Source organism: Camelus ferus, chromosome 8 (genome assembly GCF_009834535.1).
Source record: "Camelus ferus isolate YT-003-E chromosome 8, BCGSAC_Cfer_1.0, whole genome shotgun sequence".
NCBI lineage: Eukaryota > Metazoa > Chordata > Mammalia > Artiodactyla > Camelidae > Camelus > Camelus ferus.
The window spans coordinates 4031963-4056036 of record NC_045703.1 but is presented as its reverse complement, the minus strand read 5'-3'; the positions used below and the strand labels follow the sequence as shown (position 1 = coordinate 4056036).

The window sequence follows — 24074 nt, the reverse complement described above, 5'->3', positions numbered from 1 at the left end:
GTGCAGTTTACCAAATTGCTGTAAGTCACAACTAACTTGAGGGGAGGGGCTTCCCTATATCTAAAAAACACAGATCAAAACCAGTAATATCCCAGACAAGAACCATAAAAGTTATAACCATATTCACCAGTTCACTCAGTAGCCAGTCCTCTTGTGAACTTTTTATGAAACCATCATGTTTTCCATTAGGATTCTTTAACTTCCTTTCCCTGTTCAGCGGTATGACCTGAAATTTATAGGACACCTATACTTGCCAAAAGATCCTTCCTATGAATCTTCTTGAAGATGAAGCACGTTTGCAACAGTATCAGAGTACGAGAGTAACTGTCCATAAATGAAAAAAGACTTCAAAAGGCATGATTAAACAGCTGATTACCATGTAATTGGTAAAGGAACTTGGTTACAATAGCTAAAATTATGACTGATTATAATCTTAATCCTTAAAAATCTTAATCTTTGGCAAAAGCCAAGAAGCAGGTAACTGTAAATTATTTGTCATACCAGCATTTCCTGATTGGAAAACTTATACTCTGGTCTTCCTCTCCCAAGAAGGCAAAGGTAGGCAAACTTAGACCTGCCTAAAAATTAATGTTCCAATATTTTATTATCCTATTTGAAATGACCCAGATAGTCAACGAATTCTCTCCATATATCTACATAGACACAGAAATCTGTTTTCCTGCTAGAGTTTAATAATGCTTTTTTTTTTTTTTCTTCACTCTCAGGGATCACAAGTGATTAAAGTTCTCGAGAGCCTAGGTAGGTCATTTACATCTCAAAGGCACAGGAAGAGAAATACCAACAATTCTTCCCAGAAGGCTAACTCCCTCAAAGGCATATGCAAAAACCAGTTTTAGAATGTCAAAAGAGTCCCATCTTGGCCATTTTCCAGAATTTTTTTCAGTTTCTAAATAGCCAATTCAGTTTAAACAAATAACAGTAATAGACAATAATATGTATCATTCACTCACATGCACATGCCTCACTTTCAGAGGAACAAGAATCACCATTCAAGTTAACCTTCCCTTTGACTGTTAGCTCAGCCTCTGTGGCCCTTCTTAATACAGAAAGCAACAGCCCCCTGCAGCTGCGGCCACTGCCCCACGGCCTAACTTCTTTCCCCACCGCAGTGGCAGCCAACATCTCCACCACAGCCTGGTGAGGGGGAGTCTCTGACTTTGCACTCTCTTGGTGGCCCCCACTCACCAAGGACAGCCACCACAGGGCCCCACATACTCCTGGATGGCCACCCTAGGATGACCCCTGAAACTTTCGGGGTTACCCCTGGAACTTTTGGGCCACACATGTTAGTGGATGGCCACCTCAGAATTACACCCATAACTTCCAGGCCACACATGTTAGTGGATGGCCCCTGCAACTTTCCATTCCCCATCCTTGTTTCCTGACATTTTGGCGCTCACAGGAGTTTCCTAGCTTTCCTGGCGGTTCCACCAATTGTTGGGCTGCAGCCAGCAGGCCTGTAAGGCCTCCATTTGCCCAGCTTCAAGCCCAAAGAAAGAGCCCAGGGTCAGTAATAGAGAAATCAGTGGTTTAATGGATAGGGGGAACTTACATGTCTGAAGCAAGGTCCTGGAAGTACACCCCACTACGTGTGGCAGACAGCAGGCAGGACATGGCGGCAGTCTTTGCTCCCAGAGAGGAGGGAAGGGTTGCCAGTTATAGGGGGAATTGATGTCAGATTGGCTCATCGGTTACCAGGGAAACTAGCAGAGGGTCACGCCCCTCACCACCCTTTTGATAGGTAGAGATGTTATAATCTAAAGCTTAGAACAATTACCAGCTGAGGCCGAGGCAAGTCTGTAGGAAGGTCAGTCGCGTGAGTAGCTGTAGGTGAGGCAGGCACTGGTTGAGCAGGTGATGTACAGAGAGCAAGAGAACAGTCATCTTGAATGGCCTGACCACATAGCAACTGACAGAAAACAGTTACAAACATGCCAGGTATGAAGCAAACTGTATCAATAATCACTTTAAATGTGAATGATCTAAATACACCACTTAAAGGCAAAGACTACAAAGGGGTAAAATCATCTTATAGTCTCAAAAAACCAACTGTCTTTGGAGGCAAACTATCATATTAAAAAAGGCAAAAACTATGATGGATAGACCATGGATATCACCACTCATCTTGAGTGGCAATTTAGTTTTAGTAAGATGGACTTCTCAAGACTTCAAAGATAGACTTCTGATTTCTTTCTACAATAGTTGGATATTCTCACCAGGCTGCGGGCCCTTCACTTCCACCAGCCGATTGAACATAGCTGAGCTCATCCTTAGCTGCCTTTACTTATCTTCCACCACCACTACCCCCAGGTGCCCCCACTCACTTCCAAGACTCATCCTCCACCCCCCCTCCTCCAGCTCAGAGCATCAGTGCAGCAGCAGTGATGCAGCACTGTGGGGACCCCCGCTTTCTGCTCCTTTTCTCCCCTTTTCCCTGCTGGAGTCAAGGAAGGCTTTATTCCTATGATCAGCTTATTTCATAGTTTCATGGAGATTGTTGGATAACTTCAAGTCTCTCTCTGTGTGCTTCATTTCCTCATGTTATTTGCTGTTTAATATTGAGGGCTCATCTTCCATAGAGCTAAAACATGTACCGGGTCTTTTCCACATCTGTAAGGCACATGGGATATGCAAAACAACATGACTCTGAAGACCTGAACCTTCATGATGGAGAGAAAGACAAGATGGTCGGTATAACCAGAGAGAAGCAGGCACACATTTAAAGACAAAGCAAAAATGGCTTGAGTGGTGCAAAGAACTTCTATGGAGAAATGAGATTTCAAAAGATAATGGTGACCAACTGGTGTAAAACTTTAATGTCCCTGTTTACAAGTTAATAAATAGGAGGAATTTGAAAGTGACTTGAGGAAGTTTATGGCGTGAACACAGCTTGGTGAAAATTACTTTGGCGGCTGTGTGCATCCAATTCTAGTGTGGACTGGCTGGATGAAAGTCCGGCAGGAAGATCACGGAAGTGTTTTAACGAAACGTGATGAGTGTCTAGACACTTTGATAGTAGGTAGAGAAAAGAGGCGCAGTCAGAGCGTAGAGTAATTTTTCAGCAAATATTTATTGTGTGTCTGTAATATGCCAGGCTCTCTACTGAGTGCCAGGAATAGAATGTTGGGCAAAAACCACCTTGGTCTCTGCACTTATAAAGCTTAAAAGATAAACAGCATGAAAGAAGGCTTCCCTGAGAAACTCATTTTCTCCAAAGGATATGATGCGGTTAACTAAGAGCAGGTTGAAGGTGGGGGAGAACACATGCAAATAATACTACTTTTCACCAGACTAAGTCTGTAAATATTTGGCTGCAACGCTATCATCTGTGTCCCACTAATTTCGTAGGACCTCATCATTCACTCATCCAGCCATTATTTATTGAACAGTTTGCTCTGTACCCATCGCAGTTCCAGGTGATTCAGAAACAATGGGGAAAAAATTAAATATGGTGAAGGAGAGAGAAAAGTAAACTGACCATTTCGACATGTTGTGACAGTGCTGTATCCTTCCAGGAAAGAAAATGCATTAACAGGAGTAACAGTAGTAACCTCCAATTACAAAATAATAACTATTATTACCAAGTTCTTGAAAATTGTCTTTACAGTAGAATGTTAAATTGCACTAAACACGTTCTACAAGAAAATGCAGTGGTGGGGATGCAAAGGATGATCAGAACCTGACATGTTCCTTCCTTGTCATAGCTGGGGCCTGGGCACTGTCATCTCAGGCAGAAAGAGACCCAGGTGGGCTGCAAGTGCCAGCATTTTGTTTCAGCTCTGGGACTCCTACTGCCTTCATTTCAAACACAGAATCAAATCACATAATAAAACACCTTTTCATAAACAGCAGGAGAAAAAGTGAAGGAGGACTAAAAATTAATATAAAGCTGATGCTACCCAAGGCACCAAATTTAAGCTGCTGATCCTCTGAGAGAAGCAGTCATTTTGCCAGCCACGTTCCTTGTCCTGGTGAGTGGACCTGCTCCGTACCCACAAGGCTCATGAAGGACTGCAGGCAGGAGGCAGAAGACGCTCCTGAATCCATCCTCTTGAGCCTCCACAGAGCTCAGGGTGGGAATATTTGCATATTTATGACGATTACTTGGGTATCTTCCATCACCAAAACTGGATATGTAATGTCTCACATTCTACTTATTTAGCAATAACACATTTAAGGTGCCAGCTTCAGGCTTCTCAGGAAACTGTAGTGCTCATGGAATTGTGCCAACAGCCGGAGGAGGTTCTGAAGGGTTTGGCTGAGAAAAGGAAACATCGGAGAGTAATTCAATCCAGCATGAAAGGTCACAGGAGTCAAGGTCTGTTGCCAAAATGCTGCTAGTGAGGGTTAATTAACATCAGTTGAGCAGCCACAAGTGTCTGGCATTTTCCCCAAGACTGTCTTTCTCCGCGCTCCCTCACTGAAAAACCAAAACGTTATGCAGATTCAAGCCAGCAGGGCCAACAGACATCCACCTCTCCGGCCACAATAAAATGGAAAAGGGCTAATGTGATTACAAGGGTACGCCCGTCTCTACTTTCAGGTAGACAAAGATCAGCTTTGCAGTCATTTATCTAAGACCATTTTCCACTCAGAGAGAAACAAACGAAATACCTAAAATTTATGGAGTTCTAAATATATGCCAGACCCTGAGGTGGTCACTTTTTTATGTTTAATCATTTAGGCTTCATAAGAACCCTGCAAAGTATTATTGGCCTCACTTTGTAGATGAAAGAACCAATGTTTTAAGCACTGGGCAAAGACATCTAACACACATGAATTCTCTACCTCCAAAGCCAACTCCCTTCCCAGCTGCATGTGTCTTGCTGGATCTAAGCAATTCATTATTCGCGGCAGGAAACTTTGCATAAAAACCAAAATATTGTCAATCACTGGAGGCCACTCTGGCCCCCTTGACTGGCTTGGGCTGGGCCACAGCTCTTCCACACATAAAACCTTCAGAATCATTCATTAGTGCTGAGTACTGGTTTAACTCTGATTGGCAGCAGAATCCTTGCCAGTAGGGTTAAGCCTAGAGCATAAAGTGAGCATAAACCCACTGGTATGATGCTGTGGTTCCTGGAAGCAGACACCTGCAGAACTCACTTCTTGATGGGCAATGAGACAAACTTGCGTTGGCTTCTCTTTCCTGCATCTCTCTTGCTCTAAGATTGGTCCTCCTAATGGGACGCATCTTGTAGGGCATGAAGGATTTTCCCTTTTGCCTTTCTGCTTCTGCAAAGACACAATTTCAAAACCCAGCGTTATGATTACACAGACAGTTTGGACGGTGTAATAGATAGTCTTTGAGTTGTGTTTGATTTCTTGGATATACATTTTTTTAAATGCTAAAATATAAGATTTTTTGAAGAAGCACAAAATGCTCAAATAGGAAGGAAAGGCTGAGATATTATGATGTGACCATATATATTCCACAATAATTAGTGTAAATCTATATCGTGAGTCCTAACTTGCAGTTAGTTATCCCTGTTTTAATCTATCCCAAGAACTATATTCTATCTGTTTCTATTTCGTTATAATTTAAATTTTTTTTCTGCTTTCCTCAAGCACATAGATCAACGCTTTGGATTGTAGAGAGACGGCGCAGTCAATAAAACAAGCATGTATTGAACTCCTGCTTTTACTGTTTCATTTTCGCAAAAAATCCCTAGTGATTTCATATCCTACCTATCAAACCTAACTGTTTTCTGCACCCTTTGTCACTGGATGTTAGTCAGGTCAGCCTATCATTTTCCAGGGTTTGAATTTCCTTCATTATTGTATCAAACCAGGGGACTCTCAACTCCAACCGTGCTTCTGAAAGTTCTTTGGCACATCAGGCACGAAGTCAGCATGCAGATGCAAAGTACTACGCCTGCTTTGAAGATGTTGCATTGCACCTGGTCGTGGCTCTGTGAACTGGGGCATTTGTTCACACTGTTTACGGAGCAGACAACAGAATCATGACTCTTATTCTTAAGTTATGGCTGCACAGAGACTCCAAGAGAAATGAAGGCCTGAATGAGGAGAGAAGAAACCTAGGAAAGAGATGGACAGAGGGAAGGAAACAGCTTGACTTCCAGACGGCATGAACATCGACGGCCCCAGGTATCCACAGGCTCGTGGGGGTAAATAACTCCTACTATGTGTGCAACACTGTATGTGTAGGACATCCCAGTGTATATTCTGTGATATGCACAGTTTTGGACACGTTCCTCATAATATGTAATTTAATTCATATAAACTTTTATGTGTTTCCCAGCTGAGGTAGAATGTGTTTAGCTAGGATGAATAACTTTCCCCAGCTTACACGGCTTGAGAATCAAGAGTCAAACCCTGGTCTGTTCAGGTCCAAGGCTCAAGTTCTTGCTACGATCTATTGGTGCTACCTGGTGTCTACTGGGAGAAAATCTGTTGATGCTTCTGCAGTTTCCTTCCTATTTTTCAGATTTAGTCCATTTATATTTTATGTTCAATCGGGTATTTTTCTTTTGTAGTATCAGGTTTTTTTCTCTCTTATCCTTAAACAATCTAATTCACTCTCCCAGCATCAACAATCACTGTAGTCAAATAACTTGCAAATTTTTATCATCCTGATTCCCCTCAAAAGTTCTGGAAGTATATTTATAACTGCTTGTCCTGTTCCTTCCCCTGAATATTCCACTGGAATTTCAAATACAACATGTCCTAATATGTATTCATAAAAACTTAGTGTGGAATGGACATTAGAGTTTACTTATAATAAAAAGAGTTTAGAGTTTACTTATAATAAATTCATTTATAGGACTTTTTGTTCTAAGTGCTTCATGTATTAACCCATTTACTTCTGCAAATAAATACATAATGCAGATACTATTATCTCCATTTTACAAATGAGGAAACTGAGGCACACAGAAGTTAAGTAAATGGCCCAAACCACATGGATAGTAAATGGGATAAAAGAATGGGGTCTGCTGGTATTTGAACCTGGGCTATCCAGTTCCAGAGTTTGGGGTCTTCATCACTATGCTCTTCTCCATCTCCTACTTCATAGGTAAGGACACTGTAATCCATGGAGATTAGGTGGTCTGCCCATGGTCACATAGACGAAGTGGCAGAATCTGGATCTTCACATTTCTGAGCCATTACATTTTCTATTATATTCCATTGTCTCTCCCTCTCTGCTCCCACTATAACCCATGTCTTCTCTGGCTTTCCTAATTCTGTTAGTAACCTCACTGTCTTCTCAGTTACCCCACCTGAAACACTGGTCATCTTTCTCCTACTCTTTTATTTTTCTTAATCCAACTAGTTGCCCAGTCCTACAGATTTAAATTTATACATCCCTCTCATCCAGTCCTAAGTCTCTTTTCTCCACTGCTCCTTCCTCACCTCACCCTCTCATCCACTTTAGACCTCCTCCTTCCTTCTCCTCATCCCAGAACCAACTATTTTCTGCTCTTTTAAATGATTCTTTTGGCATCTGTGCATCCTCACTTCCAATGACACGTGTCTGCTGCTACTGTTCTCCATGTTGGGTGTTGACTATTGATTTCTCACAAGAGAAGAGGAAGATTTAGCTCTCCTTCTTCTCTGCTCCCACCACACACTTTGCAATCTTCATCCTTCAAATACAAACGTATTATAATTTTGATTGGATCAATGTTTATATTTTTATGGCCAAGTAAATGCTTTTATTGATCCAAATAGCATAATATGATGTCTTTCTCTATTGAACAATTTATTTTCACCAGAGTTTCATTGGCCTGATTTTCTATCATGAATTCAACCACGAATTCTCCCCTCTTGTGTCAGCATCTTCTCAATATATTCAAAGAGCTCAGATATCCTTTCAGTTTCATCTTAGTGACATCTCTCACTGGAACTTCAGACGTGCTCCATGAAGACCGTCCCCCACCCCTCACCCCCACCCCAGGCCAGCTGCACCCCCCACATTAAGGTCTTCCTTCACCATCATCCTGATGCTTCCCTTCTCACAACTCTTGAGTTGAACCTCTGTTCTCTGGACACCGTGTCTTCTTTCTAGCTATAACTTCTCATTTTGCTGACGCAGCATCCTGAAAAAAGGTAAATTTTTGAGACTTTTAAAAATCACATTTGATTAAGAGTATGTATAGATACTGTTTTTGAGGTTAGAAAACAGTACCTTCTAGTCTCCAGTGTTACTTCTGTCTGTGACATTTTTATTCTTGATCCTCTTTGTAGGAACCTCCCTCTCCTCCTCCTACTGTTTATTTTTCTGTCTCTCTGGGAACTTGTAGGATCTTTCTTTATCTCCAGTATTCTGAAATTTCACAGAGATGTTCTTTAGCGTGGGTCTATTTTTATCCATTTTGCTGAGCACTCAATTCAGAGAGCCCTTTCATTGGAAACTTATGTCCTTTAATAGTGATTATATACATATCTTTGTACAGATTATATATTGCATATATAAATAATTAAACTATTATAGATGATTGAAATATATATAATTAAAAATTATTCCCTTCACTTTCTCTGTTTTTTTCTTTTTGAACTTCTTAATATTTTGATGTTAAACTGCCTTGAATATTTCTCTTTTGTTGCTCTGTATTCTGGGAGATTTTCTTAACTTTTACTTCCAGCCACTCTTAGTGGGTTGTTTTTTTTTTTTTTCATTTCTATTTTAAATTTTCAGTAATACTTTTTTTTCTCTGTTCCATTTTGCAATCCTGTTTCATGGATGCAATTATTTTTTGTCTCTCAGAGGATATTAACGATTAATTTCTTTGAGGCTTTCTTCTCCCTGCATCGTCTGTTCCTCTAAGTTTTGTCTTGCTCTCTATCTTCCATATCAGAGGTTTTATTTAAATTTGTGATGATCCTGGGGTGTCTGCTTATATTTCAGGATGGCTCACTAAGGCTATTTGAAAGCCATGAATGAATAGATGGGGTTTTCAATGAGGAGTTTGACTAAAAGGTAATCTCAAAGGGGCAGATCAGATTTGAGGAGAAATATCTAACATTAATTTCTATAAAACTTTTCTTCTTGGCTGATCAGATTCCTCAGGGAAAAGCCTGCAATGTCTACTTGGATGGTATAAACCTAGCTACCAGCATAATGGTAAGTGAGAGGGAAAAGAAGGCAAAGGGTGTCAGATTCAGAGTAAATTTTTCACTTAATGCCCCTGTTTTCATACAATAATCTTGCCTTCAAATCTGCTTGGTATTCCCAAGTCCAAAGATCTTGTATTTTACAATCCTTAGACAATAAATCTCTGATCGTCTGCTTGGTTAAAAGAGGGGATTGTCTCGGCTTCATGCAATAGAAGAAGAATGAAGAGAGAGGGTGAAGGAAACCAGAGTATGTTGCCCCAAAATAGGCCTCTTTGACATAAAAATTATTTTGACCTGAAGGCAATCAAGAGGCAGAAAACCCAGGAAAAGCTCCCCATTTCCAGCCTAAAGGCAGGATATAAATTTCCTTTTACTAAAGACAGACTCTTAGCCCAGAGATGGCACCAGAGGAATCTGCAAACAAACTTTACTCCTTTAATTTCCTCCCACAAATTTACCTTCCCACAGTTTGATGCCCTTGGAAGCCTAAAACTGCCTTCCTTTGCTATGTCCTCTCTCTACAAAGGTACTGCTCTTTGTTGAAGATGCTGCATAGGCTGGGATTCTAAGCTGCTGTTTTGGATTTCTTTGGGTTTAGGTTTTTCTTGCTGATATGTATAGTTCACATTAATAAACTGTTGTTTTTTCTCTTGTTAATCTGTAGTGTTAAAAATTTCCAGCTGAAAACCTAAGATGGTAGAGGTAAAATTTTGCCCCCACTACAGGACAATCTTCTACCCAAACAAGCTTTCAATTAATTCTTCTGTTTATAGTCCCAAATTCACCTACACTCCCAGAGGCATACAGGGCCACCAATTCCTCACCCATGGAGAATTCTGTAGTGGAACTTGGGTTACTTTTCAGATCCTCACATTTCTCAGGTCTGCTAATTAAGTCTTTGGTCATCCATCTACTTTGCCAGCTTCAAAATTTTTGCTATTGGCCCCTCTCCATTTCCTTTGTTTTTTTAGGTTGAAGAGCTAAAAATCTCTTCACTGTCATTTTAGTGTGGGTTGGGGCAGGGGCTGAAGTTCAATCCTACTTGCATGCTTAACTAAGTATCGGCCTTTATTTCCTCTTGTCTGGTAAGTTGCTACAATCTCCTAATTCCTTGATCATGTCACTTCTCTGTTTAGAAATGAAAGAGACTCACAGATAAAGAAAACAAACTTATGGTTACCAAAAGGGAAAGGAGAGGGGAGGGATAAATTAGGAATTTTGGATTTGCAGATACTAACTACTATATATAAAAAAGATAAACAACCAGATCTACTGTATAGCACAGGGAACTATATTCAATATCTTGTAATAGCCTATAATGAAAAAGATATGGAAAAGATGATACATACACATAACTGAATCACTATGCTGTACACCAAAAACTAACACAACATTGTAAATCAACTATACGTCAATTAAAAAAGAGAGGAAAAAAGGAAGCTTTTCTGTTAACGAAAGAACTATTTCCCATTGACTAGAGCAGTTGTTCTCAACCTGTTTACTGTCCCCAACACTATTCAATGAACAATTTCCATCAGAACTACCTCTCAGCACAACGATTCATTTGACTACAATTCCTGAGGATGCAAAACTCCATATAGCATTACCCTACAATTACGACGTATTACCTATGATTCCCAGTGACCCTCGCACCAGCCAGAATTGGCTATCTTTTTATGCCTTTAGTTTGACAAGTATTTTCTTCTCTCTGTAGCTTTGCTGATGCCTTTTCTGACAAGTGCAATGCCCATTTCAAGAATACCAATCCTTCTGAGCTTCTAATGCCCAGGTCAACGTACCTTCTGAGTGAAGCATTTCCTCATCCTTCAGCACCTTACAGCTGTGTACTTCACTCGTACCACTTTGCACATCTCATCTGGTTTTTACTAAATGAAATGGATTATTTGTATCATTATTTTTCTTCCTTTAGATAAGGACTTTTGTCTTATTCTCATACCTTTGCCAATGCAATAAACACATGGGTTCATTTAACTGAATTAAAACCACCCAAACCATCACATATAAGGATATATAATAATTTCTGAAGCCTTAAAATATTTTCCCTAACTCTTTAAGTATTTATTTGAAAAAGCAACAAGATTTGAAACAAAAAATGAACTCCATTCACATCTTCATCTCTACTGGTTTAACTGATTCAGAGTAATCACATAATTCTAAGCATAGTCTGCAAGTTATATATCTATGAGGGGAAAAAAATCATTTCCAAAAGTGTAATTTTTACCATAAAATATGTTGATCAAAATTTCTGTGCAGTTTACTGTTGAGAAACTGCATATGACTCACTAAATCAATTTACTCAGATAAGAGAACATCGCTGGCTTGAGGGGATTGTGGGTGTTATTACAGTAACTTCAGAAAGATAGTCAAGTACCTTCCATGAGCCATTTTTAAAACCTACCTCTGCACTGAAAATACTGTGTGTCAGTGGGAAGAGAAGGCAATTGACAGTTGCACATGCTGCAGTGGAAATATATACAGAGTGCTGTCAAAATAAATCCAGTTTTAAACTCAACACCTCCCCCCATTCTTATTTTCACAGCCATATTTTGATAACATTTCTGATTACTATTAGTCATTCCATATTATCCCATGTAATAGAAATAGCTCCTATTCGTTGAGCATTTATTTTGTGCTAAGTACTTTATATACATTTTTTATTTAATAATTACAAAATCTCTTTAGGTATTATTATTCCCATTTTTACAAATATATAAAAGAAGTCTTAAAAGGGAGTGAAGTAAGTTATCAAAAAGCAGATAACTAGTCCTCTTTTTCTTACTTAATGATTTTACTTTGGTGTTATTTTCACATGCTGGTTATTAGTTTGCCCATGTAACTTTGCTACAAAGTTTTTATATTTTAGCTTTCATCCAAGAGTCAGTGGAAAAGGAAAGATGCATAAAGTTCTGTTTGTTATCTGGAGTGAACAGTTAACAGAAAAATTACCTGCACAGTCTCCAAAGTGTATATCCTTTGTACAACATGTGTGTGTTTAATTCTGCTTGTCATCTGCATGCATATACCCAGGAGAGATGGAAACTGGGTTCCTCAGAGCTGTCTTTCGTCCTTTCTTGCACTTGCTGAGAAAGGTCACTGCGTCTCACGCTGCCTTCTATCCAGCGGTACAGCCCTATTAGCCACTGGGGTTTTCATCACCTCATCAGTCTGTCTAAACTCTCTGTTTCTACCTGACGCTTTTTAGGATGTTATAATGGGGATCATATTTTGCTTTAAGATTAAAGCTAAAGGACCCAAACTGTTGTCATTGGTTATGTCCCCAGCAACTCTGCTACACAGTTTTAAACGCTCTCCTACTTCATGTTAACCACGATCCTCGTAGACAAAGTTTGAGCCCCTTCCCTTATACCTCACCATATTTTCAGCAACATAATTGAGATTATATTCATGATCAACAGCTCAGCACCAAGTAAATGGCAAACATAACAAAGAACGTGCATTCACTAAATGGTTTCTTGAACTCCTGTTTTTCACAATGGGATAAGTACTGAACTGATACATAAATGAATACGATGAGCATTAATATACTGTAAATATGCAGAGAATCCTGATAGTCCCTGAAGTATACACAACACATGCAATCAATCATCTAAGTCCCAAATGTGGCCTGAAACAAATATAATGCTTTTTGGTTGGCTATAGCTTTCTTCCTGCTCTCTTCATCATCAGCCTCCAATAAATTTATCTCCAGCAATCAGAGACATCAAAATGTGATAACTATAATTCTGCATTAAAGCTGCAAAGATTCATTTTAAAAATATCTAAGGCAGAATCTATGTGCTTGAAGTCCTAGGGAAAGATTGCAGACGTCAAGATAAGATTAGGAAGGAATCTTGAATTTTGTCCCTTTTCATCAAACTTCCTTGCTTCTTCCCTGCCACCTACTATCTCCATCTCCTCCACCCTCACACCCACATTGCTACAGACTGGCAGTGTGTCCCCTCCAAATTCATATATTAGAATCTAATCCCAGCATGATGGCATTTGAAGGTGGGGCCTTTGGAGAGGTGATTATGCCATGAGGGTGGAGGTCGTTATAAAAGAGACCCGAGAAAGCTCCCATGTCCATCCTTCCCCCATGTGGGGCACAGTGAGAAGACCACTTTCTATCAGCCAGGAAGCATGTACTCATTAGACACTGAATCTGCCTGTGGCTTGATCTTGGACTTCCCAGCCTCCAGAATTGTGAGAAATAGATTTCTGTAGTTTATAAAGCACCCAGTCTATGATATTCTGTTATAGCAGCCCAAATGACTAAGACACACCTTCAAAGGCAACTTTGATGGGAAAAAAATGTTCACTGTAAGGCAATCTGAGAGAGAAAAAAAGGGTGGCTTTATTCCTTTGCCTTAACAATGGTTCTCAAGCACTGGTGTCCAACAAAATTGCCTAGGTGCTTTCTAAAAATGCAGTTCCAGATCTCCATCCCCCGGAAGTGCAGTGTATCTGGTAAGACCAGGGATATGTATTTAATAATCATTCCCTAGGAGAGGCTAATGCAGTTCTGGGAAAGACCACATTTTTAGAAATTCTGTTTTAGAAAAAGGGCAAGTGGCTTTTTAAAAAAATAAATTTATTAATAAAGTCCCAGGAATTATAGCCAACTATATCCCACCTAGACCCCCTAGTTGTATCTGCCTCCTACAGAGTCCACTGCGTGGATTCACCACGGAGTAAATGTAGACATCAGGCTGTCTCCGCCAAGAGGTGTTGGTTATGATGAGACTGGGAGACCCAGGGAAAGACTAGGAGAGGAATTTCACAGACTCGGTAGGAGAATGTTTGTCTGGGGATCCTGCGATGCAGCAAGCCCTGTAAATTTGCATCCAAAGTGCGAGTAATCACTTCAATTATTCAAACAGTTTGTCTCTTTTTCCAACTATTTCCAGTGACTGGCATCTACATTTACAGCTTTCATGGCACAGACCAGGCCAGAGCAAAGTACTCATCTTGCTCGACAAAACAGCTTAGGAGAGCTCACATATAAGGCTGTTCATAGCTGTTGTCAACCTGAGACTCCATTTCCATTTTTTCCTTCAGTCTCTAGGCTCATTGACTGGATCTGTATCCCTAGTTTGCATGGATGGCTCAGCTTTGCAGGTTTCACGAGGGAATAGCACGAGAATAAAAATAGAAAGGTCTGAACTGCCTAATGGGAGCCTGGATCTCACAGGACATTCCATTAGTCTGGGGGTTGACTTGCCATGCTGCACATTTTCTCACTCTGCATGGCTTGCAAACTGTCCTCCCAGCCCCAGTTGGTGGCGCCGCACTGAGAAGGAAGGTAAGTACATCTGACTCATACGAGGAAAATGTGTCAAGCAAGGGGTAAAGAAAGGAAGTCTCTAATTTTGATGGGCTTTATAAATATATCCTCGGAAGTACAAAGTTTGGAGGTTTGGGTAGGAAATAACATAAAGAAAAATGGACTAAAGCTTACTTCCAAGGCTCTTTTAGAGAAATAATCAAGTCGGTGTTTTCCTGCTGTGTTTTCTCAAAGTGCCCACATGCAGTGAGTCACTTATAGGAGAGCTTGGAATGAATCCTCTGAGGCCATTAGTGCCAGAATGCACTTCAGTAAGTGCCCTGCTCAGATTGCAGAGGTGCACTTAGGTGGAGCAGGGTTGCAGCTGCTCCCTCTGGTTATCTTTTTGAGAGCTCAACCCCAGGACTTCAACCATGGTCTTTTGCCCCCAAAGCTGTGCGCTTTCTTGTGGACAAAGCTGCCTCTCCATCCAGGCTTCACAGATGCCCCACTTTCTACTCTTCTCTCCTCCCACCCCAAGTTCCAGTCCTCTGGGGCAAGCACTCCAGCCGGGGAACGTGCACGACCCTCTCAAACGTCCACTGTGCTGCTCCTCCGACTAATTTTCATCTCACTTCTACATCTGCTGAAATATGTCAAATCTGTGTCATTTACCTTTCCATTACCTGTCCAAAACCCTTCCATAAGTCCCCAGCCATCTCCACTTCTTCTGTGCCCCTATGGCACTTGGCTTAAGTAACTGCACTTGGCCAGTGGATAAAGGTCCATGTCTCTCCCAGCACAGTGCGGATGTGGGTTATTACTTCTGTTCTTGTTCTCTTCCAGGTAGGTAAGAACTCCAGCTCTCACTGGGCTCAAGAAGTGTCAGGAGGGCTGAGGTCCATTTCGGAGGTTCTAAAGAAGCACACATCTTCTTGCTTTTTTCAGTTTCTAGAGTCCACCCACATTCCTTGGCTCGTGGCCATATTCCTCCATCTTCAAAAGGCAGCAATGTCAAATCTCTCTTTCACCCTTCTTCCATAGTCACCTCTCTCTCTGACCATGTATTTACATTGGGCCCTTCTGGCTAACTGGGAATACTCTCCCTATCTCGAGGAGTTTATTCTTAATTCCATCTGCAAAATCTCTTTTGCCATAGAAGGTAACATATTCCTACATTCTGGGGATTCAGACATGGACTTCTTGAGTGGGGATGGGGGCATTATTTTGCCTGCCACACCAGTTCTTCAGGCAAATATGTCCAGGGGGACTTTCCTCTAAATACTGAAGTCAGTAAACATTTACGTGAGCCCCGACTTGAGCCCTACGTGTCTGGTGCTGGGCAAAATGTACTTCCCACATCATCCATTCAGTTCCCAAGCAGGAAGTGGATAATGACACTGAAAGGAAGCTGGTAGGTTAAGTAATTGCCCCCAAGTCACCTAGGCAGAACAGAGTCACACACTGGCCTGGTTGTTGCCATCATATTCTGACCCTTCAAATGCACTAAAATTCACTAGACAACATACCCTGGATTTGAGTAGAGAGAAGGAAAACTTGTGTTTCCATTCATGCAATAGCCACCGTTTTCTCTGCTTTTCTCCCCTCCCTGCCCCCATTCAGATTTGATGATCAATTTTTGATGGCTTCCCCTTTCTTAAGTTCTCACGTACAAATTCACCCTCCTTCTGTGGGAGACATAACAAAGTCCCCGTAGCTATTGTAGTTACATCATAAACAGAATGGATGGAATGAATGAGGATCAAAAATGAAAAGTGAATCAAGAGGGCACTGAGGTCAAGACCTATGGATTTTATAAGACCACTGGCCCAAGGGGCACGGTGTGGGTCACTGACATGATCCAAGCCTAGAGGGTCAGTTTCTTCCATCACATTACCTCCACCCTTCACAGACACCAGACCTACGTCCCAATAGGCCTCACTTTAGAATAAGAGAAATTGATTTTAGCCCATGCATTGAGGTTGCCACATTATTCGTAATTCTTTCCATTTGGCATCCAGAGATACGTGCTAAGGTCTAAGTCTCTCCCACCCACCTCCTCTCTCACTCCTTCTCCAAATCTACTTTTGCTGGGTGGGACAAGACTCACCACCAGGTGCTCTCAAGAGGTCAGGATCTGTTCTAGTCAGTTTGGGCTGCTATAACAGAAAACCTTGGACTAGGTGGCTTATAAACAACACAGATTTATTTCTCATGGTTCTAGAGGCTGAAACTCAGGTGCCAGCATGGCCAGGTTCTGGTGAGGGTCCTCTTCCTGGTTCTACACTGCTGTCTTCTCCCTGTATCCTCACATGGTGAGGAGAGAGCTATGGAGCTCTCTGGGGTCTCTTCTGAAAGGGCACAAATCCCATTCATGAGGGCTCCATCCTCATGACATAATTACCTCCCAAAGGCCCCATTTCCTAATGCCACTACACTGGGGGGTTAGGATTTCAACATATGAATTTGGGAGCTCGCAAACATTCAGACCATCACAGGGTCATTTGTCTTTGCCCTCCTCATCATCAGTCTTCCTCATTCAGCAGCCCATCCACTCTCTCCAGTCAGCTCCTCTTGCCTGGGCATGGATGTTGCCTTCTACTTTGGGGTCACACAAAAGGCTTTTAACAATTTTTTGACACCAAGGTCATAGAATCCTAACTGTGACTACTTTCAAGTACCAAAGGATTATTTAATAATCATTAATAGAAAGATTTAAGGTTTCACTGAGGGGAATTTTTGCTGGAGGTAATAAGCACTTTTGTTGTTCCCCGTGGTTTGCCACACAAGCATTCACTCACTTGAAAAATATTTGTATTTCTTTCTCTTTGTTGTATTCTATAGTGCCCCACAATATAATATCCTTATTTAAGGTGACTACTTAAAACCAGCCCTCAGTTGAGTTAAGTGTGTGGGTAAAGACTGGTGAATGACTATAGGAAAAGGACCAGCCTTTGTTATTAGCTGGAATGCTGAAGTTTAGCCCAGTGCACTGGCTAACTTGCCATGGAAAATATGCAGTGGTCAGAACATTGTATGTGCTTACTGAATAGTAAATGATTTGTGCCATCCTTTTTTTTTTTTACTTTACTGTAACAGATACTAATTTAATCTGAAAAACCCTGGAGAAGGACGTAAGGACGTTGAGGATAGTTAATGTTTGGAAAGGTACATGCTTTGTAACTAGGCTACCAAAGTAAGATTAATTAGCCATTACAGAAGAGTAAGATGAACAAATTTATGGGAGTCATAAAAATACATCCATCTTTTGCCATTTAACCATTTCATAAACTCTCAAAGACTTCATTAAGTTTCCATGATTAGAAGTGAAAGAAATACAAATAATATTTTTTTCAAATACCATAGATTTTCCAGATGCATTCAAGCAGTAACATGTGTTTAAAGTAAACAGAGCTGAAGAATTAAATAATGCATTTTTGGTCAACAGCATCATTAGATCACTTAGATACTGATGACAATGAGTCTTATTAGCTCAAAAAACAGGCAGTAGTTAGTTAGCATCATTAACTTACTAACTGTCCTTGGATTCATATTCCAGTTCTAATACTCATGGTTCCTTGATTAACTAATGTCCCAAAAGAGATTTTTCTATGTCAAAATTATTCAGTCTTTTGAGTCTTATAAGTAACAAAAGTAATAACCTTTTATTAGTTAATCTCTTAGAAGATTTCAGAAAATTGTATTACAAAAAATTTGAAAGTAAAACAAAAACACCGAGAGTATTTATTGCTCAAAAAAAAAAACTATTAGTATTTTGATGTCTTGCTTTTGAGGCTTTTTTTTTCCTATGCAGTTGTGCACAGACGTAGTCCTAATAACCATACATATAGATAGATAACCAGACCTTCTATTTATGCCAAAAGCAGTTTCCCATATGTCTTACCTTCATAATCAACCTTTTTAAGTTGTATTGTATTCCAACAAAAGGTTATAAAATACTATACTTAATTCACTTTCTGACTTTTCCCATTACAAGACAGTAAAGTGGTTAGGAACACATCTTTGATATCAAACAGTGTTTCTGTAGTAATCGCCTGCCTGTTCTTAAACATGCCACTTACTCTTTCTCCAGAATCTCACACAGAGAGACACATAGTAAGCTCTCCATCAATGTTCATTAAACAAATGAATGAATCTCTGCTAGGAACTCAACAGGGTTGACCTCAAATCTGTATGTTGAAATCCTAACCCCCAGTATTTCAGAATGTGACTGTACTTGAAGATAGGATCTGAAAAGAGATAATTAAGATTAAATGAGATTACTGCAGTGGGTCCTAATGCAATACGACTGATGTACTTATAAGAAGAGACTAGGACACAAACACAGGGGGAATTCTGCCAGCAGCCTGCTTTCAGACTTGAAGGGCAACTCTTCCCTGGGTCTCCAGCCTGCTGGCCTATCCTGCAGCTTTTGGATTTGCCAAGCCTCCACAATCACATGAGCCAATTTCCGAAAATAAATCTTGATAGACAGGTAGATAGATAGATAGACAGATTGAAACAGAGAGAGAGATACAGATATAGATACAGATCTTATATATATAAAATACTAGAACTTCACCAAGTAAAAATGCCCCAAACCAATAGATAATTCAATTAAAAATATATAGTTAGAAAAGTCATCAATAAGGATCAATCTCATTAATGCAAATAAATGCAAATCAAAATAAAAAAGTATAATGTTTTATATATATGTACACACACACACACACACACACACACACACATCCTATTGGTTCTGGAGAACCATGACTAATAACCTCTCCAATCCTTAGTTCCCTTACCTACAAAAGGAGAATAACATCGTGCCTACCTGGCACACACTAGGGATAACACTTGCAAGGTTCTTACCACAGAGCCCAAATCCCAGTGCATGATGGTCATAATTATAAATACTACTGCAATGGACAAGTTCATCCATTTAAATTTGTCCAAAATTTATACTAATTTTCCTTGATAAGTTCCTGGTCATGATTGTATTTTTAGTTATTTTTTGAAATGAAGAGAAAAATGTTTTGCCAATGGATCACACCACGTACAATATTATTGCATGTTTGCCAAAACAGAGGCACTGTTTAGGTCAGTCCTAGTTCCTGCTTTTTGAAAGATATACAGTTCAGTCTTTTTTTTTTTTTTTTTTTTCCTTTCTCTCTCACTGGTCTGCAAACTTGCATACCAAAAAAAAATTATGTAAATTTCATTTTTTCTGAAACTTTATTATTTTTAGCTTCTAGGCCTCCAAGTAGTAGAAATTTAATCTCACTCAGTTTCCCGGGAGTTGCATCCCTGTTCTGATGGGGTGTGGAGTGAGAGGAGTGAGAGGGAGGCATTGGGTAGGATCAGCCAGTCCTCGATATAATCATCTCTCCATATTGGGATTTGGCAGAAAAGATTTATTCAAGGCTGATCTTTAATCAAATCCATCCATTTCACTGCTATAATCCTTCCTCATTCCCATTTGCAAGTTGCCTAAAATAATATCAAAATAAAAATTTTATCAAGAACAAGCTTATTCAATAACAGGCTACCTCGCTAGACCAGGAAAAAAGAAAACCATCTAAGGCATTATGAAAATAATTTTCTCTCTTTGAATGGCTGAGAATTGATACCATGAATAAAGATGTGGGGAGGGGGAGTCATACAACACAAGAATTGGTCCATGGATTGCATTTATAACACTGTAATTTTCACTAAAGCAAAATATTTTGAAAAAAATATGAAATCCTATGAGAACACAGTATGAAACTGTCAGTTGTAACAAAGATTTTAAGTACCTAGTGCTGTTGAATGAAACCATATGATCTGAATTTCTTTTGCAATCAATGAACTATTTAGAGTATATTCACCTGCCTTGTATAGCACTTTGACAGCAAGTTTCTGTAATTAATTTGTTTTAACTAGGAAGAGTAATGGGCTGTCATTTATTTTGCTTTTTAAATTATTCTCAAATCATTCTGTATTGACAGTGTTTTCAGGGGTTCTCAAAGCGAATTCCTACTATGACACAATTAAAGGAAAGATCATTTATTTTCAGACCACAGTTAACTGGCATATTTAGGCACCTTTAGTAAGGGGGATGTGAAAGCTCAGGAGACTGAAAGAGTTCACAATTTTTTTCACTGTGATACTTTAATCCATAGATGTTACTTCCAAAATTTGATGGCTAATTTACTGTTAGTTGTAAGCTAGGTAGGGATATGTGTTTCTTCAACTTTGGAAGTTGATTTTTTTATGTCCTATTCTCTTTAATCAATGTTCACAATCTAGCTAAATACTAATATTTAAAGTAATGCAATCTGGCCTTCTAATTAGTTTACAGCATTCTCTTAATCCACCTGAAAATTAAAACAGAAATGGTTCACAATGACTCAAAATACTGTCTTTAATAATCAGCAGTGTGTGTACGAAGATGCTACCCACGACAGAGCAAAGGTGGCCTCTTAGTGTAACTAGTCTTCTTATAAGAAAATTAATTCTTACAATAACAAGAAATAGCTTTCCTGGCATTCTGCAAGGTAAAGTAGGAAGAACATGAAATCTGGATTCCAAGATCCTGGAGTTGACCCCTGCCAAACTTCTGGAGCCACTCAGTTAATATGGCAATAAAGGAACTGGTATAGGGAAAGCACCTAAAAGAGAACCTGCTGTTTTAAAAGTCCCTTCCTGGACCATAATACAGGCGAACAACCAGGATAGAGGCAGTGGAATATCAAGATTAAAAGTATGGACTCTAGGATCTGATGGTCCTTAATCAGATCCTATCCTCTGAACTCAGACAGTCAACTAATCTCTCTCTGCTTCAGTCTTTTTATCAACCACGAGATAAGAATAATAATAGTACATCCCTCATAGAGCTGTTGTGAGGACTTAACGAGTTAGTTCAAGAGAGGCTCTGAGGACAGTGTGGGCGGGGCACTAGGAATCAAAGGAATACTCACTAAGATTATATAATTGGAAACATAAAAGTGTAGAGAGAAAAATAAACTAGGACTTATTTTTCTAAATTTCTTCCAAGTATATTTTCTGTACATTCTGACATTCAATGAAATTGTCATCATTTTATAGATAGATAGATTTGCTTCTTGATTGTTTTAAACTTTAATCATGAGCATTTCTTCAATTTGTTAAATTTTATTGAAAATTGGTGTTAATTGATACATAATATTCCACCATGCCCTAGTTAATTCACCAATTTCCCTCACTGGAATGTTGAGATGTTAGCCCATTTTTTGGCTAATATAAATTACACTAAAAGAAACATTTTTGTGCTTAAATACTTGTCTATATTATCCTTATTTACTTGGCCTATATTTCAAAAACCAAAGTTTTTTCATCAAAATACAGTAAGATCTTGATTAAAATATTTTCTAGAAATTCTGGTTTTTTTAACCTCTGGTGGAAAAAAGTAACTCATCATTATTTTAAATTTCAATTATTTGACAACAAAGAGAATTGGACAATTTTTAAGCTACTTATTTATACTTTAAATTTATTCTGTTAATTGTCTATGTATTTTGCCTAATTTCCTATAGAAAATTTTCTTTTTCTGTTCTCCTTTGCCCAGTGAGCACCATTGTTAGTGTTTTCTTTACTGACATATACATAGAGGAGGGTACCTTCCCACCCTTGTTGTTTCCGTCTGTCTTAGTCCATTAGGGCTGCTGGAATAAAACACCACAGACTGGGGGCTGGAAGTCCATTATGAGGGTGCCAGCAGAGCATGGTTGGGTGCGGGCCAGTTACAGATTTCTCCTTGTATCCTTACTTGGTGCAAGGGGCTGGAGAGCTCCATGGGCTCCCCTGGTAAGAGCACTAGTCCCATTCATGAGGTCTCCACCGTCATGACCCCGTCACCTCCCCAAAGCCCACCTCCCAGTACATTATCCTGGGCCTTGGGATTTCTGGGGACACAAATATTTAGGCCAAACCAAATCTATGTGGATGGAGCCCCTACACTTCTGGTCCCTCAACCCCCTTCTCTACCCGACTCCCCTCCACACATGCTCCCTCTACCCCTAGGGATGAAGAATGGCTGATTAGTGAGTTTGGGATAAGGAACTGGGCAAGTATTGCTTCACTCTTCCTCCCACATCCCTGGCCCTTCATAACAGAAACCGTGGGAAGCACTTGTCTTATCTGGCCCTCTTTGCTGTAAGTTTTAAAGAAGCAGCTTGATTGGAGAGGCCTGGGGCTTCCCAGCATTGCCTGGGACCCCGTGTGGAGGTCTGCCTAATTCCAAGTTAGAAAGCCACTGTTGCCACTCACGTAGGCCACCCGAAACCCTTTATCAGTGATGCAGGTAATATTTTGCTCTCTATCTGCCTTTTTTTGTCTCTCTGAACTGGTCCAATCTTGGGTAGAGAAGGCAAGGGAATCATTCACTGGGATTCAGCAAACCCCAAAATCTGTTTGAAACTTCAGAAAAAGATAAGAAGCTGAACTTCGGGGGACAAATAACAGTGAAAGAGTTGAGGCGTGGAGGAGCGGGTGGGAAAGGGAGCAATTAAAGCTGCACAAATTTGTTTTTCCCTGACGTGCCACAGAAACTTCTGGAAACTTTGTTCAAAGGCAAATAGCTATCTTGTACATCTCACTGGCATTAGGAAAATTCAAGCCTGCCTCAGCAAAAGCACAGGGTGCCTTGCTCTTAGCACAGGTCTGATTCCCAGGCTGTCGTAGACTCAGCAGAGGTGTACGCCTCTGGCTGGGTGCCGCTGTAGCTTAACCACAAACCTGCACAAATGCCGGGACCCACAAAAAGGGGCAGCTGGGACCTCAGCACATGTACGTGGGCGCTGGGGACCACAGTGAGCAGATTCGACTACAGAGAAAAAGCCCTTCTACGTCAGGCTTCTTAGATATTTGGGGGGTCATGTAAATTATTTGATGCTTTTGCTTAGGTTATTATTTACTTGTTTTTTGTTTTGTTTTACTAACAAGATCAAATCATAAATTATAACTACGTTCTACAGGAACTACAGAAAAATAGGGTGTGAATTTTTAGCTTTAAATTGTTCATTTGAGGCCTAGGTTGGCAACGAGATAGACTTCTCTGAATTCTGAAATATGTTATGCCATTCTGAACTTCACTCATGAAAACGTGGAAGTGGTGGAGAAGCTTAGCTTGGATACACGCGGCTTGTCCACAGGGCCTTACAAATCTCCCCCCAGGATGGCCTCAAGCTGGCTCTGCATTGTTAATCATTTAAGTTCTCAAAAGGCTTAAAAATTATGCAAGCCTCAAATTGTGGCTAAATTCATAGGATACTGGTATATTTCATTAATAAATAAAAACAAACAGGGCCTTTAAGTCAGAGACAAATGCTACCTTCTTGGGCTCAAAGAAATACTGCAGAAACAAAGACAGTGATTTATAAAGTCTGTGCTTGGAACTTTCTGCCTCTAGAAATCAAGTTTGCTCAGGAATCAAGGAGAAATTGAGAGTCATTTAAAGAAAAAAAAGAAAAGAAGTTGATTCAGTATTAGACAAAGGGCTGTGGAAGAATGAAAACAAATCAAGGAAGACAGACATGAAACTGGAGGAAGAAAGAACTCTCCTCGGGAGAAAGGTTACGATCTGAGGAGACAGATGTGGATATTAAAGGAGGCATGAGATTCTGAGGTCCAGAATAAATCAATAATGAGGAGAGTATAACAATAAACAATAACAGTT

General features: G+C 40.0%; 1 protein-coding gene across 27 annotated transcripts in view; it reads right to left on the bottom strand.

The window, feature by feature from the left end:
- Nucleotides 1-3071: 3071 nt before the first annotated feature.
- The window catches only part of GPR63 (G protein-coupled receptor 63), a 159160-nt gene continuing 138157 nt past the window's right edge, over nucleotides 3072-24074 (bottom strand). For 8 of the 27 annotated variants that reach the window (XR_004321745.1, XR_004321754.1, XR_004321756.1 and 5 more), the window contains 5 exons: nucleotides 10896-10982; nucleotides 8168-8305; nucleotides 7999-8078; nucleotides 5128-6059; nucleotides 3072-4279 (listed from right to left, as the gene is read on the bottom strand). The gene's annotated coding sequence lies outside the window, so the exon portion shown is untranslated. Of the gene's footprint in view, nucleotides 4280-5127; nucleotides 6060-6987; nucleotides 7945-7972; nucleotides 8079-8167; nucleotides 8306-10895; nucleotides 10983-11515; nucleotides 11575-24074 lie in introns of those variants that run through there. The other 19 variants (XR_004321741.1, XR_004321759.1, XR_004321760.1 and 16 more) reach the window with 14 other exon arrangements.